The sequence below is a fragment of the Mustela nigripes genome, chromosome 5 (assembly GCF_022355385.1).
Source record: "Mustela nigripes isolate SB6536 chromosome 5, MUSNIG.SB6536, whole genome shotgun sequence".
NCBI classification, from domain to species: domain Eukaryota; kingdom Metazoa; phylum Chordata; class Mammalia; order Carnivora; family Mustelidae; genus Mustela; species Mustela nigripes.
The window spans coordinates 3,115,537-3,134,667 of record NC_081561.1 but is presented as its reverse complement, the minus strand read 5'-3'; positions in this window follow the sequence as shown (position 1 = coordinate 3,134,667).

Sequence of the window (19,131 nt, the reverse complement as noted above, 5' to 3'; positions counted from 1 at the left end):
GAGCCCCGCGTTGGGCTGTCTGCTTGGCAGGGAGACTGCTTCCTCCTTTCTCTCTGCCTGCCTCTCTGCCTACTTGTGGTCTCTGTCAAATTAAAAAAAAATTGATTAATGCATAATAAAGAAGCAATGTAATTCACCATATTATCAGATTAAAAACAATACTAACTTTGTGATCATCTCAACAGATACAGAAAAAACATTTAAAATTAAATATCTTTTTATAATAACCACAACTCTCAGAAAAATAGAAATGGAAGAAAACCTTCAACCTGATAAAGGGCATTTACAAAAACAAAAACAAAAACAAAAACAAAACCCAAAACCAGTACACCAAATATGCTTAATGGTGAAAGAGTGAATGCTTTCACCCTCACATTGAGAACTAGACAAGGATGCCTGTTTTTAATCACTTCTATTCAATATTTTACCAAAGGTTTTAAGCTATGCAATAAAGCAAGAAAAAGAAATAAAAGCTTCCAAATTAGACATTAAAGATTAAAATGGTCTTTACAGACAATATAACTAACTCTGTAGAAAATCGTAAGGAGTATGCAAAATCTACTTGGAACTAATACATAGCAAAATTTCAGGGTACAAGGGCAATACACAAAAATCAATTGCATTTCTATATTTGCACATTGAACAATTGAAAATAGAAATTATTTAAAATTCCACTTACAATAACTAATACAAATTACATATGGATAAATTTGACAAAATATGTGAAAGATCTGTATACTGAAAACTACAAAACAAGGCTCAAAGAAATTAGAGAAAACCAAAAATCAGTTGGGAGACCTACTGTGCTTGGGGATCAGAAGATTCAATATTGCTAACATGTCAATTCTCCCCAGATTGATTTATTGATTCAATACAATCCCAATAAAAACCCAGAAGGCTTCTTTGTTTGAAAAGCTAGCCAAAATTTATATTGAGATGCAAAGGACCTAAGATAGCCGAAATAACTTTGAATAAGAAGTACAAAGTTGGAGAATTTAAACTACCTTATTTTAAGATGTAATAAAGCCCTAGTAATAATCAAGAAAATGGGGGTATTGAGATCAAAGAGAAAAATTTTTTATTTATATCATATAAATATAAAAAAGTACATATATACATATATGTGTATATGTATATATATATATCCCTGACTATACATATATCATATGTGTATATATATGTGTATATATATACACATACACACATATATACATATATGTGTGTATGTGTATATATGTAAATATATATGTACATATATATGATATAAATAAAAATGTACATATATACATATATAATGTGTATGTATATGTATCTAATACATATAAATAACATTACATGACATATATCATGTTTACATTATACACATATATAAAACAGAATAGAGTCCAAAAATACACACACACACACATAAGATCACTTGACTTTCAACAGACGTGCCAAAGCATTCCATGGGAAAAGTACAATCACTTCAACAAATTATGCTGGAACAATTTGGCAATCATATTCAAAGATATGAATCTCAACACTTCTGTCTTTCTTATATATACTTTTCAGCTTTACTGAGATATAATTGAACATAACGTTGTGTTAAATTTAAAGTATACAATGTGTGGATCTGATACAGTTACATATTGTAAAATGGTATGTTAACCAGGAAAGCTGGTTAACATCTCCACCGCATCACATAATTATCATTTCTCTTTTGAGGTGAGAACCATTAAGACCTAGTCTTAGCAATTTTCAAGTATATTATATAGAATTACTAACTATAATCACCAAGTCATTCATTTCATCCCCAGAAATTATGTATCTTATTACTGGAAGCGAGTATCTTTTAAACAGCGTTTCCCATCCCCCCAAACCCCAGGTCCTGGTAACAACCTCTCTGCTTTCTGTTTCTATGAGTTGAGCTTTTTTAGGTTCTACATAAACTTGATAAATTTTTTACTTTCTCGGACTTATTTCACTTAGACTAATGTCCTCAAATTCAATCCGTGTTCTCTTAAATGGCAGGATAACTCTTCTTTATCGTGGCTGAATATTATTCCTAGATTGATAGGTAAATAGTAAGATAGAAGATATCTCACATTTTCTTTAGCCATTCATCTTTCGACTGACACTTAGGTTGTTTCCATATCTTGGCAATTGTGAATAATTCTACAGTAAACATGGGCATACAGCTATCTCTTCAAGATCCTGTTTTCACTTCCTTTGGATATATACTAAGAAGCGGAATTGCTGGATCATAGGGTAGTTCTATTTTTAATTTTTTTAAGGAAACTCCACACTGTTTTCCAGAGTGGATGCACCAGTTTGCATTCTCATCAACAGTGCGCAAGTGTTCCTTTTTCTCTACATCCTTACTAACACTTGTTACCTCTTGTCTTTTCGATGAAAGCCATTCTAACAGGTGTGAGGTGATTATCTCCCGGTTTTGATTTGTATTTCCCTGATAATTAAGTGATTCAGCGCAGCTTTTCATGAACCTATTTGGCCGTGTGTGTGTGTTTTAAATGTCTACTCAGGGGCACCTGGGTGGCTCAGTGGGTTAAAGCCTCTGCCTTCAGCTCAGATCATGGTCTCAGGGTCCTGGGATTGAGCCCTGCATCGGGCTCTCTGCTCAACAGGGAGCCTGCTTCCCCCCACACCCCGCCTTCTCTGCCTACCTCTCTGCCTACTTGTGATCCCTGACTATCAAATAATAAATAAAATCTTTTAAAAAAATGTCTACTCAGTTTCCCCACCCATTTTTAAATTAGATTGTGTTTGGTATTGAACTGCTTATGTATTTTTTAAAAAGATTTTGTTTATTTGAAAAAGCAACCCAGGGCTCCACTTGAGTTTTTAAAATATATTTTAATATATTTTTAATATTGTAATATATTATCGTATATTTTACATATATCAGATTTTCAAACATTGTCTCTCATTCCCCAGGTTGCCTTTCCATTTTGTTGTTTCTTTTTCTGTACAGGCTTTTTACTTCTGTGTAGTTCCACTTATTTATTTTTGCTTTTGTTGCTTGTGCTTTGGTGTCATACCCAGAAAATCTCTGCAGAGGCCAATGTCAAGGAGATTTTCCCCTAAGTTTTCTCCTAGGAGTTTTATGGTTTCAGGTCCTATGTTTAAGTGTTCAAATCTATTCTGAGTTGATTTTTGTGAGTGCTGTAAGTTAGGGATCCAATTTTGTTGTTCTGCCTTTGATTACCCAGTTTTCACAGTACCATTTTTGACTAGACTAGCCTTTTTTCATGGAGTATTCTTGGCTTTCTTGTCAAATACTAGTTGACTGTATATGCAAGGGCTTGTTTCTGGGCTCTTGATTCTGCTTCATTGGTCTATAGGTCTATTTTTATGCCAGTACCATACTGTTTGGATTATTACATCTTTGTAGTATAATTTGAAATCAGGAAGTGTGATATGTCCATATTTGTTCTTATTTGTCAGGACTACTTTGGCAATTCAGGGTCTTTTGTGGTCTCAAACACATTTTTTTTCTGTTTTTTTTTTCCCCCTATTTCTGTGAAATATGCCATTGGAATATTGAATTTTGATAGCTCCAATGATTAAATCTATGGATGGCTTGGCTAGTATGATCAACCAATTGAACTATATACATTCTGATCCATGAACATGAATATCTTTCTACTCGTTTGTGTCTCCCATTTTTTTCATTAAAATCCTGTAGTTTTCAGTGTACAGATCTCTCACCTCCTTGATTAAATTTATTCCCAAGTATTTTATTGTTTTTGATGCCACTGTGAGCGGGATTTCCTCTTCAGATACTCTGTTGTTAGAGTATAGAAATGCAGCTGGTTTCTGTATATTGATTTTTTATCCTGTAACTTGATTGTTGTCATTGATTAGTTCTAACAGTATTTTGGTTGAGTCTTTAGGATTTTCTCTATATAAGATCATATCACATACAGACAAGGATAATTTTCCTTCTTCTTTTCTGATTTGGATGACTTTTTTTTTTCTTGTCTTGTTGCTCTGTCTAGGACTTCCAATAATATGTTGAATACAAATGCTGAGAGTGGGTACCCTTGTCTTGTTCCTGATCTTAGAGGAAGATATTTCAACCTTTCACCATTAAGAGTGATGTTAGCTATGGGCTTCCTACATACTTCTTATTAGTTGAATATCTAAGTGTGTTGAAGATATTGAAGTTGTTGAAATATGTTGAGGTGAAGTTGTGTTGCTTCTATACCCAATTTATTGACTGTCTTTATTATGAAAGGATGCTGTATTTTGTTAAATCCTTTTTTTGCATCTATTGAGATGATCATATGATTTTTTACCTTTTATTCTATTAATGTGGCATATCACATTTATTGATTTGCTGATGTTATCCCTCCTTTATCCCAGACATAAAATCTACCTGATAATAGTGTATGATCCTTTTACTATGATATTGAATTTGGTTTGCTGATATATTGTTAGGATATTCACATCTATGTTCATCAGAGATATTGGTCTGTACTCTTTTCTATAATAAAAAAAAAGATTTTATTTAATTATTTGACAGAAGGAAGTAGCAAGATCACATGGAGGCAGAGCAGCAGAGACAGAGGGAGAAGCAGGCTTGGCACTGAGCAGAAAGCCCATGTTGGGCTTGATCTCAGAACCCTGGATCATGACCTGAACCGAAGGCAGACACTAACTGACTGAGCAACCCAGGCACCCTTGTAGGTCTCCTTTCTTATAGTGTTTTTATCAGGCCGTGGTATTAGGGTAATGCTTGCTCATTAAAATGAGTTTGGGAGCGTCTCCTCTTCTTAAATTTTTTGGGAAGAGTTTCAGAAGAATTTGCATTAATTCTTTAAATATTTGGTAGAACCCAGCAGTGAAAACTTCCAGTCTCGTCTGTAGGTGATTGGTCTAAGACAGTGTTTTCCAAGGGCTCCTGGGCCATGGCCAAGAAGGGATGGAGGTGGTTCATGGGCCATTTGAGGGTCTGCTGTAGGGACCAAGGTCTTGCTGCCTATTACTTAACTAACAGATTGGTGGAACTTTTCCTGGTCCCTTGAGTATGGTCCTGGATCCCAAAGCTCCAACAAAGCCACTTTTGTTTGTGAATAGATGCTGATTTTTTGTTGTTGAGAGGGGGACAAAATGAGTGTCAGCTTGTGCTGCTATGATGCTAATGTCACTCCTCTCCTATGCAATTAAAATTTTTTTTTAAAATTTATTTGACAGACAAAGATCACAAGTAGGCAGAGAGGCAGGCAGAGAGAGAGGAAGGAAAGCAGGCTCCTCTGTGGAGCAGGGAGCCCGATGCAGGGCCCGATCCCAGGACCCTGGGATCATGACCTGAGCCAAAAGCAGAGGGTTTAACCAACTGAGCCACCCAGGCGCCCCATCTCCTATGTAATTTTAATATGCAAAATTTAATTACAAACAGAAACACAGACCTGGATGTAAGAGCTTAAAACAAACAAACAAACAAACAAACAAAACAAAACAAAACAAAAAACATCTAGACTAAGATATAGGAGCAAATCTTAGTGATATTGTATGACATTGAGTTTGGTAAAGTATCTTTAAGAATACATAAAAAGATCAAATTATAAAAGAAAAAATTAATATACTGGATCTTACCAAAACAAAACAAAGCAGAAAAATACTTGATTTTCAAAAGCAAGCCACGGACCAGGAGAAAATATTTGTAAGATACATATTTGACAAAAGACATAATCTAGAATATATAAGGAATACTTGGCACATAATAATAAGACAAAAATTCAATTTTTTAAAATAAAAGATTTATATAGATACTGTGCCAAGAAGATATGTGATGCCAAAAAGCACATGAAAAGATGTTCAATGTCATTAGTCATTAGGGAAATGCAGATTTAAGCCACAATGAGACACAGATGCAGTAGATTGGTTAAGTGAAAAAGATTCATCATACTAAGTATACACTACTGATGGTGACATAAACATCACACCATTTTGGAAAACAATTTCTCAAAAGGTTAAATATGTACCTAACATAGGACCCAGCCTTTCCACTTCTAGGTATTTACCAGAAAAGAAAGCACATGTCCACACAAAGAGTATATGCAAAAGTCCATTGCAGTTTTATCTGTAATAATCAAAACCTGAAAACAGCCCAAATGTCAATCAACAAACAGATGAACATACAAGTTGTGGCATATCCATATGACAGAATACTACTCAGCAAAAAAGTATCAAATTATCGATACATTCTGTAAGGTGCATGAGTCTCAACATGACTCTGTTGAATGAAAGAAGCCAGATGAAAATCAAAGCACACTCTGCATGATTCTGTTTTTATAACATTCTAGTAATTGTAAAACTGATCAAAAGTGACAGAAAGCAGATCAGTGGTTGCCTGGGGACAGGACTAGGGGTAGGGAGAGAGAGAGATTGCAGAAAGAATGAGGACATTTGGGAGGCGAAGGGATACATTCACTATCTTGATTGTGATGGTGATTTCCCAGGTGTTTATGTGTGTCAAACTCAGCAAATTATACCCTTTATATAAGTGCTGCTTATTGGATGTCAATATAACTCAATAAAGTTGTTTAAAGTCTCTCTCCTACAGCCATTCCTTCTTTCCCACTCCCAGCCCTTATTATATTTTGCCTGCTCTACAGTTACACCTTCAGAGTTCTCCCTGTTTAATACCCTCCAACCAACCCATTCTTTGATATTAAAAGATTAAAAAAAAATCAGCTAAGAACCTACCAACTTCTGCTCTAAAATCCCATGACCAACTGACTTAAGGAACAGTAATAACTATGTGCCAAAGATTTGACATACATTATTTAATCCCTACAATAATCTTTCAATGCAAACATTATTACCTTCATTCCTTCTTTCAGACAAGTCAAAGGATGTGACTCAGTTCAAATAGCAGCACAGGATAAAAACTGTAAATGTATGTATGGATGTGTGCATCTGCACGGTATAGAATTTATGTATCAGGATTCTCAACAGAGATGATTTTGCTCCCCATCCCCAGGGATATGTGGCAATATCTGGACACATTCTTGCTTGTCATGACTCGGGGGAGGTGTTACTGGAATGGAGTAGCGGGAGGCCAGTGAGGCTGCCAAACGTCCCAGTCTGCACAGGACAGCACCCCCCCCACCCCGCAACAAAGGGTTGTCTGACCCCAAACGTCAATAATGCTGAGGTTGAGAATCCCGGAAGCAGAACTGTGAGTGCCCCTTTCTCTTTCTGGAATGCTGATTTTTACTCTATGTACCTGCTGAAATACTACTTAACCTTCAAGTCTCCTGTCACCACTCCCCCTGCCACCTGAACCCTTCCCTGGTGATGCCGTGTTCTTGTTCACATCCTCTCTGTTGCTCTTCGTGTGGACCTCCTTTAACACTTACCAGATATATCTTGGAATGATTGCTGGTGCCCTGTCTGAAAGCTGCTAATAGACTATATAAACGCCTTGAGAGCAAAGATCCGCTTCCTGCTTATTTCTTTATATTTTCTTCAGATCATAGTAATTTGGTTAATACATAAAACAGATCCCAGGAAGCACTATCACACCAAAGATGCTGTACCAGCCCTGTTGGAGTGTGAAGAAGAGAAAGATCAGTTCAGATAGAGACACATCCAGGAGATCAAATCCAACCCAACTTGCCTGTTACTAACAAACTGACTATCAGATACAAAGTATCAACTCTTTTACAGTGATATGTGAAAGTAATTCAATTGCGTGTGTATTTATTCTGCCAGGTTAGCTTTGGAGTTCTCTCATTGACTTTTATCCAACCTTTGTTAAATCAGTGAGGGAGGAAATGAATGAATGAATGAGTGAGGGAATGAATGCATACAATCAGGTGCCCGTGTCCAGTGACCAGACAGGGATTTAAATGGAGATGGTACGCTGCTGCCAGGTGGAGCTTCTGAAATGATGTGCTGAGCTCCCACTTCTTCCTTTTATGTTCAGTTCAGAGGAAAACTGACTGTTCTCCAGCAAACCTGGAACATGCACAGAAACTGGAGAAATGGAATGATGTCATGGGCATTTGTCTAAGTGCACAGAACCTTGCTGGGGTTAACTTGCCTGTTAAGCACATACTGAAAGGAGTATGTTTCAATAGTAATAGTATGTTCCTCAAGTAAAATTTTCCATAACGACAGCCTGATCTTATTATTATTTTTTTTTAATGTGCTCTATTTTGTTTGCAGGCACAAGTATTATCAAGATGACTAATTAGGGACTGGTGTTTACTAGGTATGTTAATGGGACAGTTATGATTGAACTGATCCATCAAAATTACTGATTTTGATCTTTTCTTTTTCTGCCACAGTCAAATGTCTGTCACATGGGCTGTAGGACCTGTGTTAAATGACTCAGAAGTTCCTTTACAGTCTTATGATGCTATGTGAGACAGCATCAATTATCTATAAGTGATCTATCCTTTTTAAAAAAGATATTTTATTTATTTGAGAGAGAGAGAGAGAGAGCACAAAAGGGCAGGAGGGAGGAGGGGTAGAGGAAGAAGCAGTCTCTCCACTGAGCAGGGAACCTGTCACAGGGCTCGAACCCAGGACCCTGAGATCATGACTAGAGCTGAAGGCAGATGCTTAATGACTGAGCCCCCCGCCCCCAGGCGTCCTTATAAGTGATCTATTCTTAGGGCTGAAACAGAGACTGAAATGCAGCTTGATTTATATGTTCTAACAACACAAGGAAAAGGATCCCCAGAAGTAAATCACAGAGGGAATGTTGGGCACACCTGGCTTCACAGGTCAAAAGGAAAATCATATCTGGACTGGTCCCAGCACATGGAAACAATACTGGCCACTTTTGAAAATACCCAGGAGCAGGAAAAAAAAACAAAAAAAAAAAAACAAAAAAACTTTACTTTCAGAAAGCGTGTTACATAAGGGTTTTTCAAGATTGATAACGAAACACCTTCTATATGCCAGGCATGTTCTAGTCATGACTTTGACTTCTCTCTGGTCATAGAAGTAAGTGTGTCATTAGCTCATTTATACAAGTGAAGAGACCAAGGTCCAGAGTGTAGGTCTAATGAGCCAGGATTCGAACCAAGCTTGACTCCAAACCCCAGGCTCTCCTCACCACCCCTCTGCACCTCTCAGCAAACAACTGTGGTAACAGGGCATAGGGTAGAGACAGATGGACAGGTCTGGGGCGAAGACAGACAGGTGTAAGAGGGGAGTAGCAAACAACCTTGGCTGCTTTTGATCTCAAAGAATTACAAAGGCCAAGGATGTTCCTACCAGAGTTTGGTAGTTCTTGGAAGACACTTTGCCTCCATTTCAAAATAAAGTTGGAGCTTTTTCAGTAGGAAATCTGAAATAGCAAGTTACCAATAAAAATGGGTGTGAGATTTCGAGAGCCGCCCTCGACCTACCCGTCACCCACTGCCTTCTGACAGCGACTGAGTCACAGCTGAGTAAGGCCTCCGCTCCTCAGTACCTCCTCCCCAGCCCAGCTCTTGAGCCCAAGGTGTCCATGAGTCACCAGGTTATAGAAGCGCAACCTGAACCGGATGAAAACGAGAGAAAGTGGGGATTATTGGCAGTTTCAACCCCAGAAATGACAGAGGTGTGGCTGCCCTCAGGAACATACTCAACGGGGCTTCCAAGGCTCTGGGCTTGTCCCTTTTCCTGTCTTTCCATGTGTCATTCTGATTTCCTCATACTGAATTTCTTCATAAAGCAGGAAGCCCATTTTCACATCTCTGAGTGTCATGGCCGAGGAAAAACGGGGACTCACCTCTCTGGTCTCTGAGCAGAACCAGGGTCTGGCGGTCAGGCCCTGAAAGTCGGGCACCCAGTGAAGCCAAGTGCACGGAGCTTGGCTCCTGGGCCGGGGCGGGTGTGGAAGCCGTAACCTCTCTTCATGACACATGCTCCAAGCAGAGGAGCAGAATGTCCCCAAAGAAAGCGATGGCTGGTCTGTACACACAAGATTCTAGGTGTCCACCGTCACTGCCCAAGAAAACCTCTGCCAGTGTCTTCTGGGCACCGCTAGGGAGAGGGGGCACATGGTTGGAAATTAGGCGGTAGCTATCCATACTGTAACTCCTTACACTCAAGGATTAAAAGCCAATCCAGGATTTTATAGGAATTTTATGTTCAAAATATTATTTACTTACGCACTATATCACAAGTTTATCCTTACAGATTTACAAATATCTATTTAAAAGTATCTTTCTGATGCTGAAAAGCTGAACGAGGATATTTAAACAAATTTAGATGCAGAGGAGGGGTTCCTTTGAAGAAAGTGAGACTTGAAACCACAGTGGAATCTGATTTTTTAAATAAGATTTATTTATTTACTTTTGGGAGAGAGAGAGAGACAGAGAAAGAATTCTGAAGCAGGCTCCCTGCTGAGCACAGAGCCCAACCCAGGGCTTGATCCCAGGACCCTGAGACCATGACATGAGCAGAAATCAAGAGCTGGCCACTTAACCGACTGAGCCACCCAGCTGCCCCTGGAATCTGATTTTAAAGGAAACACAGGTCCCTCCACTTCTCCCAGAATTGCCTGCAGCAACACGGGAAGGATCAGAAGAGGACATCCTGCCTTTGATAAAATTGAGTGATGACTGGAATGTGCGCCGTGGGTTCAAGTGGATGGCTTCTTTGTGTAAATCTGAGCGAACCCTCCCTGCTCCCTCGGGTATAGATTGTCCCCTGGAGGCCTCCAGGGGCGCTGGGCACTAGGGACCGAGCCGTGGAGGGTGCTGCTTGTGGGAACTTCCCTGCTGGCTGCTTGGGGTGGGGAGGGCAGAGGATGGACGGGAAGAGCTGAGGACACATTCATTCTTGGTTCTAACATGCGGTTCCAGGGACGTGTTTTGGCTCACTCCGTCACTGGGGGCCAATCCCTTCTCTCCCACCCTCACCAGCATAGGGAGCTTCGGGGGGCTTCTGTGACCTAGAGAATGCGCTTGTGCATGAAGGGGGCCAGGTTAAACCATGTCTGCAAAGTTGCCGGACTGGGTCGAGTGTTGAGCTTCTGGGCCTTAGGGCCCGAGAGTCACACCTGGCCTGCCTCCTCTCACCTCCTTTTTTCTCCTCACAGGGACATTTTCTCAATTCACAGATACCACTAATGGCTCCAGCTGGGCTCCCTCTGGTGCTCGGTCCTGCAGACACAGCCAGCCCCATGCCAGCCTCATGGGGCCGGCACGGGCGCTGTCCCATATGGTTCTTTCCTCTGCCTGGGCCTGCTGGTGTCTTTCCCCCAAATCTAGAAGGAATGGGTGGGCCACAGTAAGTAATAGGGCGAGCTCTAGACATACCAACATCTGAGTGAGGTTCTTACTGTTGAGGGACATCCAGCCTTGGTGTGGCCCAGACATATCCTTCCTGGAAGAGATTTGAGGTTGTGGAAAAGGAGGGATGAGACGAGAGAGGATCTGCCAGGTTTGCGGCCGGTGACTGGGGGTGGGTGTGGGTGGGCGGTGGAGCCATCTGTCCTCTCCTTCTCCCTGCCCTGAGGGCTTCCAGGGCAGCCCTGCATGCTTTCCGGAACTGTGGGAAAGCGAGCAAGACCTCTGGGTTCTAGGTAGACTGAAAAGGGAAATCCCCTGGAGGTTCCTGAGAAATTAGAGAAGAATTTGGAGAACCTGATTGGCTATTTGATATTACCTGACTGTTCTAAGTCACAGTCCCTTTCTCTAGTATTATGGGACCAAAGTCTCTGAGAATAACTTAGAACATTGTTTCTTAAAATTTAGCGGGCACAAAAATTAGTTGAGATTTTGTTAAAACACAGACTCCTGGACCTTAGCCTTTCTGCTCACACCCTAAATTTCTCGCATGTTTGTGGGGCTGCTGCTGAGTTCAGGGAACCCCATTTTGAGTAGCGCTAAGAAGACAATGCTCGTTGTCCCGCAGAATCCTACAAGACTCGTCATCCACCCCAGAGTCAGATGGCACTCCCAGTTCAAGCATGACTTGGGAAAATGTTGGTAAAGATTTCCTAAACATCAGATGTTGTAACAACAGCTGTTCTGCCCCCTGTGCTGCTGGGACACTCGTAGGACAAGAGAAACTAGAAGAGAGGGTCCTGATACGATGCTCAGGTCTCATCTTCCTGAGTTCCACACCATCACCAGGTTCTGATTCTGGGAAAGGGAAGGTGGAGGCAGATGGGCAAGGAGAGATTCCGCTCATGTTGCCAAGGGAGACAAGGATGGAGAAGAACAGAAATTCATTCCTCCCTGTGGCTGCTCAGGGCCGTTAGGGGAGAGGAAGTGGTTGAGACCGCAGGGTGACTGACAAGGAGCCCAGGAGTTGGGAGTGGGGGCATATTTATCAGTTTTCTGGAGTTCCTTCCATTCCTGTGTATTAAGCATGCTGGTGAAAAAACTCTCTCATGGCAATAGATCTCTGAAACTTGCTAATATTTCTTAACACTTTCATCTATAAGTGGACAAAAAAAAATAGTCCCTCAATTTTAGACTTTATTGACAGTTGATAAAGTACCCACGTGAACTGTGTTGTCTTAATGTCTTGTGTAAGAATTGTCCAAAGTCAAAATGAGCACAGCAGCCACTGTTATGCTCACTCTAAAGCTGAGAAAACAGAGGCCCAAAGAATGCATGTGACTTGCCAGAGACTGGACAATGGCTCTGTCTCCAAATCATTTGCCTGCCATTGAAGAATTCTAGAAAGATCTAAAATGTACACTTTGAGGGACTCATCAGCAAAAGAGGGACTTTAAGTGGTTTTATGATGTGGATAACAAGCATGTATCTGCAAACTGCCTGAGTTTTTAGAGATTATTATAACCTACCCTCCTTCCAGAGATAAGGAGACAGAGGTTTAGAGAGGCTGATTGATATTCTGTGATTCCAGAAGTCGTCCAAATGTGTTTTATGAATTACCACCTCAATTGTGTTAGTTTTATAGTTTTATTCTGCCCCACTAAGACGTCACAGAAAGGTCAAGAACACCGACTTTGCAAACAGGTTATTCCTTCAATAAAGATATTGCAAAAGGCACATGGACTCTGTTTTTAGTGCAGAAATGGAAAATTCATACCTTATCCTAAAGGACACCATCCCTCCCAGGCATTTACACAAGCCCAGAAAGCCAGATGCATTGCCCTGAGCTAGGACAAGTTCATACCCGCACCCTTGGTGACGGGAAGATGCCTCCTCTTGGATATCACCATCTTCTCTAGCAAGAAAGTCAATGAAACAGATGCTTGGCAAAAGCCTGCTAGGAACCAGCCAGATGTGAGGCTAACACGACCAGCGCTGTGACTGCCCTCAGCAGGCTTTTCATCCACCACCCAAAAGACAGACTGTAGGCAGTGTTGGTGGGCGGGTGTGATGTAAGCGGAGGGAGGAGCAGTGGATTCTCACTGGTTGGTTTAGCGAGGACTTCATGTTTTTGATGGCTCTTGGGGCAAGATTTCAAAAATATTAATGGAAGAGATCTACAATTCCAACTCAAAGGCTAGCCGCTTTGGAAAATAATTGTGTGATTGTAGGCTGCCGGTTACATAACTTCCACTCACAGTAAAGCAACACCAGCCCTGTGAGTTTGCAGGTTGCCCAAGCAGATGGCCCCATGGATGCTGGTTTCCTCAGAGCTGCTTTTAACCAGGGGCACAACCCCACCTGAGGCACAAGGCCCCATCCGCCTGTGCTCACTTCCTATATCCGTGCTCAGTTCTATCTCCATGCTCTTGGCCCAACGAGAGACTCTCTTATCACAATAACTGTTTCAGCTCATTGTAATAGTGAGGAGGTGCCCGGCTGAGTAGGGAACCTCCTGGCTACAAGATCAAGTCCATACATCTCGTTCCTCAGGAAGGAGCCAAGTCACGGAAAAAAAAAACGTGTAGAAGCTCAAAGTTTATCAAGATAGGCAAGAAACACAGCAATCATCTTGCTCCCAAATCCATCTTCCCTCAAGAGTCTCGCCAGCCCATGTGGCACCTCCCTGAGAATCGGAATCGGAGGCCCTTTCCTCTGGATTTCAGCTGCCCTGCCCCTGGGCTGCCAGGTTGGCAGGACGCCCAGCAGCCCTGTTTCCCCACTCACGTGCCAATTTCAAGTGTGGAGGACTTCACCCAGCCACGCCGGCTATATGAAGGAGCTGAGGCAAAAGTGGGAAGGGAGGTGGGCCCAGTTGGCATGGGGACTTTGGACAGGCCTCGTGGCTTCGTAAGGCACTGACTAGAGCAACAAAGTCAAGATAAATGGGTATAGGTTGGGGGAAGACAAACATGGCAATTTTACCCTCAGTCTGAAAAAAGTGTGTTTGCCATTGAAAACCCTCTTTCTAGAGTCTTGATGGCTGGGAATGTGGCATGGTGAGGTGACTGGCCAAGTGTGGCCAGCACAGACCAGCAGCGACAGCTGCTCATTAGAAACAAATCTTAGGGCTCATCGCAGACGGACGGAATTAGAAATTCTAGGGTTTAAACAAGAACAGCAAATGGCTCTTCTGAGGCACACAAGAGTCGAGAAGCTGGCCAGACCACATGGGTTCCAAGCCTAGATCTGTCACTCTGGGACTGTCACTTAAGCACCCAAAGTCCTCTTTTCCTTCCTTTCTTCCTTCCTTCCTTCCTTCCTTCCTTCCTTCCTTCCTTCCTTCCTTTCCTCTCTTCCCTTCCCTTCCTTTCTGATTTCATTTTTATTTGCAAGGGAGAGGGAGCATGAGAAGGAGGAGGGTCAGGGGGAGCAGACTCCCCGCTGAGCAGGGAGCCTGATGTGGGGCTCCATCCCAGGAGCGTGGCATCATGACCTGAACTGAAGGCAGATTCTTAACTGACTGAGCTACACAGCCCCCCCCACCCAACCCCCAGCACAATGTCCCCTTCTATATTTAAAATAGATGCAATAACAATAATGGTTCAGATAGTTATTTTGGAAATTGAGATCATAAACATAAAAACACTTGGAATAGTGTCCAACACATAGCAGTCAGTACACATGTTTGCAATTATTGACACCAGCCAAAAATAAGTGTCAAGTGTCCTTGGAAGACTGCAACCCTGCACTGCCCCTGGGCTAGTCTCCCTAGCTGAGTGCGGGCCCCTCAGGGAAGGAAATGGAAGAGGATGCCAGTGGCCTGGGCCCAGTCGCTCACGTGGCACGCCCAGAGGAACAGAGCAATGTCCAGCTGGCCCGTGGCAGCCCTGGAAAAGCACAAGTGCCCACAGAGCGACAGGTGAAAGTTCCTGGGCAGTGGGAGCATCTCCTAGACCTCACTCACCTGTAGGATCTAAGGGCCTTCCAAAGACAGCGATGTATCAGCTGAGATCAGAATGAGTGACGCTCCTATCTAGCTCTTTGTGACACCCACCATTGCTCTCAGCAATATGTTGTTTAAATCAGGTGATCCCCGCCCTAATTAGGTAATATTTGCATCCCTATTTTATAGAGGAGAAAAGTGAAAAGGATGAAAACTCAGGTCACAGAGTGGAGAAGTGGCCCCGGGTAGAATTCGAACCCAAGCAGACAGGACTCTGGGCCACGCTCTTCACCCTGTGTTGCTGGTGGAGATGCAGGGTGGGGGATACTGGGGCAGGATTGTGGGGGAAGTGGAGCTGGGGAGGAGGTCGGGCTCAGACTATGGACTTGTTTTCACACCGAGAGCAGAGAAACAGCGCGGCAGGATTGCAAGCACTAGGCAGGAGGGGCTGAGGGCGCGGGATCAGATGGTTGCCTTCCTTCCTTCCCTCCTCACCGGACCGCACAGCCCGGGGCACAGGGGAAGGAACGTGCTGAAGTCCAGGGAAGGCCCTGGGACAGACAGTCCAGGGCTGGCAAGGGACACCAAGGAAGTGGCTCGAGGCCCAGAGAATAGGTTTCTCTGGTGGTTGTTAGATCCCCATTCTGAGGTGCCCACTGTGTCACAGCCTGTGTGGATGGTACAGCTGGTGTCGTGCGGCACAAGGCATGTGTGGCCCCCGGGGGCTCTGTGGGCAGCCCTGAAAAGTTAGATGCTAAGAGACTAATTTAGGGATGTGAAAAATCATACGGTGAGGTGAGAAAAAGCAAGCTGTAGAGCAGATGGTGTATGTTCCCAGTTCTCAGACATGTGCGCAAACACACACACACACATACATACTGGAAAATACCCAGAGGGCGTCTACTAAAATGTTAACACCAATTATCCCTGAGCAAAGATTAAAGTTGATTTTTACAATTTTTTCTCTGTGCCTGTATATGTTTTTTTGTTTGTTTGCTGCTGTTGTCTCTCCTCCTGTATCTTTTTTGCAATGATCCCTGGCTACTTTTATAATCAGACAAATAAGTTCTTTTAAAACCCGTTTATTAGTGTATGAGGCTATTAAACAGTGAGCGCACCCGTCCCAGTCCCAGGGGAGCTGGGAGGAAGTACTGAAACATGGGCTCATCTGTCACAGCTGAAGCCTGACTCCTGGTGGACAGAAGTATCATGGACAGACCTCTAGTTGAAGACACATACATAGTTAGGTGAAAGTTTTTTTATTCACTCATTTATCATTCAACAAATTTGTAGTGATCACATTCTAAATGCCAAGCATGATGGGAATATGAAAACAAGTTTAATTAGTGTTTATAAGTCATATTTATAATAAAATTATGTTGCCGCTCCTATTGTTCAACTTTTCTCAATCTCAATAGTATGGCAGTTTCTTCACTCTGGTCCTGTTCCTCAGAGACTAAGGCTGTTACTGAGAATGGGATATTTTTCTTGGTATCTTTTCTGACTACAGTTAGTTGTCCAGAATCTACAAATTTTCATGTACTGTTAACATTGAACCATTTTCCTAGACTCCATTGTTAATTTTTCAAACTATTCTTTCTGGTTCTCAAGGCATATATATAAAATCATGCAGAATTCTCTTTTCAAATACAGAAGTTATCTCTTATTTCAGAGATCTGGCCGTTCTAAGTTTTTATCACTTATTCCTTTAAATCGACTCTCCACCTGTCTTGCGCTGCTTCTTAACCAGGGAAACTTTGGTAAGTTCGGCCAATGGGAGGCACCAGCAAGAGATCAGAGGGCAGGAGAAGGGTTAAGCTATTCATTTTCCTTTCACGTATTTTGTTCCCCTATGTCTGCCAAGAGGTACAGTAGCTGCCGAGCTCTTCCGCTTCTACGTACAGCTACCATCCTGGTCAGAAGGCAGTCCTAGCGTTTCCCCTGACCTCTCTCCCCTTGCCTCCTCAGGTCTTGAGTTGGAATTGCTTCCTGTGGTTGTAAACTGTAAATAGTTTTATTAAATTTAATATCCAAATATTCATAAAGATGATGGATTAAACCTACATTTAATTTTTTTCTCAAGGACCCCCACTCCCTCCAAAAACTACGGTAATCTTTAAAACTACGGTAATCAGCTGTTAAAATGATAGAGAACAAGTGATAATGGCAACACAATGTTGCAGGTTGTGAAGACAACGGGCAAATGGTAACTGACTTGAGAGATCCTGGTGGGGAAAGGCAAGAACCCACCTGATCCATGTGGCAGATGTTTCAAAAGCTTGGGCAGTGGCAGGTATGCTCTCTTATTCCAGGCGATTGGGGAATCTCTGAACTAGACCCAAAGAGAGTTGGGGGGGGGGGTGTTGCTGGCTACTGATTCATATTCAGAGATCAAGGGGACATAGACATACTGATTGCTGTATGATGACTACCTATGTGGCACCCAGAATGCAGGGAGCCAATCTCGACCTACTCAGCGGGAGAAGAGAAGAGTTTCTCTGGGGCCCTAACCAGCTTAAAGATGCGGACTTCCAACAATTTCCAACAAATAGCTCAGTAAGGATCGAAGTCCACTCCCACCAAGAGCTCAGAGCTTTCAGTCTGAAAGAGACTAAAACAAACAGAAAATAACATGGAAGAGAGTATGTAGGGAGAAAATTAAAAACAACAAATATCCTTAGGGAGATAAGATAAGCAGTCATCACACGAATGAGTAAGCAAACACAGGCTACTCCCCCCAAAACAAAGGGGAACATTAGAAGCGAGCTCTTGGAGATTTAAAATGTGATGATGGTAAAAATGAAGGGATGAAAGTAAATTTTCAGAATTTCCCAGGAAGTAGAGCAAAAAGACAAAAGGATGAGAAACAAGGAGGGAAGACAAACATCAGTTCAAGAGGGCCAAGCTCAGGGAAAATGGAGGTGAGGAAGTGCACTCTCTCGTCAAGCATATTCCTAATCACACCACTCCTCACCATGCCCGCTCCCACCAATCCTGTCACCTCCTCCACCGGAGCACTGCACATTCTGATGGCCCTTCTCCTTGCTTTGCCCTGCTTTCCCTCAACAATGCAGCGAGTGCTATCCTTACAAAATGTAAGTGCCACTGTGACACTCCTTTGCTAGAATCATTGAGTAAAAGCCAGTCTTTCCCAGGACTAGGAAGGTGCCACATTAATCCAAACCCCCATCATCTCTTCTCCACTTCCACTACTTCTTCCATCCCAATTAGACTCACCTCCTCTGTAGCACTGAGCCAGCCAGGCACCTTCCTTCAGGGCCTTTGTACTTGCTGTTCCCTCTGCTTGGAACGCTCTCCCTTATCCTTGAATGGCATAATCATGTCCTCTAATTCTTGACTCAAATACTCTCCTCTTGACGAAGTCTACCTTGGCTACTCCAAATAAAATCTTGACTTCTCCTCACCCTTTCTAGCTCAGTTCCCTGATTATTTCTCTCGTGGCACTCATCATCAGCGGACATATTAAAATACGATTTTTCATACTATCTTTTTCATGAGCACAGGATGTTGTTTTTCCTTAGCTGATGTGTTCCCAAGAGTGCTTAGCATGAGGCAAGTACCCAACACTTAGTAAATGAATAAAGAAACTTTCCCCAAACTGAAAGACATGAATTTCTAGACTGAAAGGATCCACTCAGCACCTGGTAAGATCACTGTGAGCTTTTTAAAAACTAGGATCAAAGAGAGAAGATTCTATCAGCTTGCTGAGGTCACAAATCAGAATGTCTTCAAATTTCTCTATAGCAACATGGGAAAGAGGAAGACAACTGACATGTAATTTCCAACCTAGAATTTATTCCCAAACTATCAGGTAAGTCTGAAGGTAGAATAAAGGTAGAATAAAGGTATTTTTAGACTCTTAACAGCTAGAAGTATTTTGCCTCCCATGCATCCTTGTTCCATAAAGCTCTTAAAGCATGT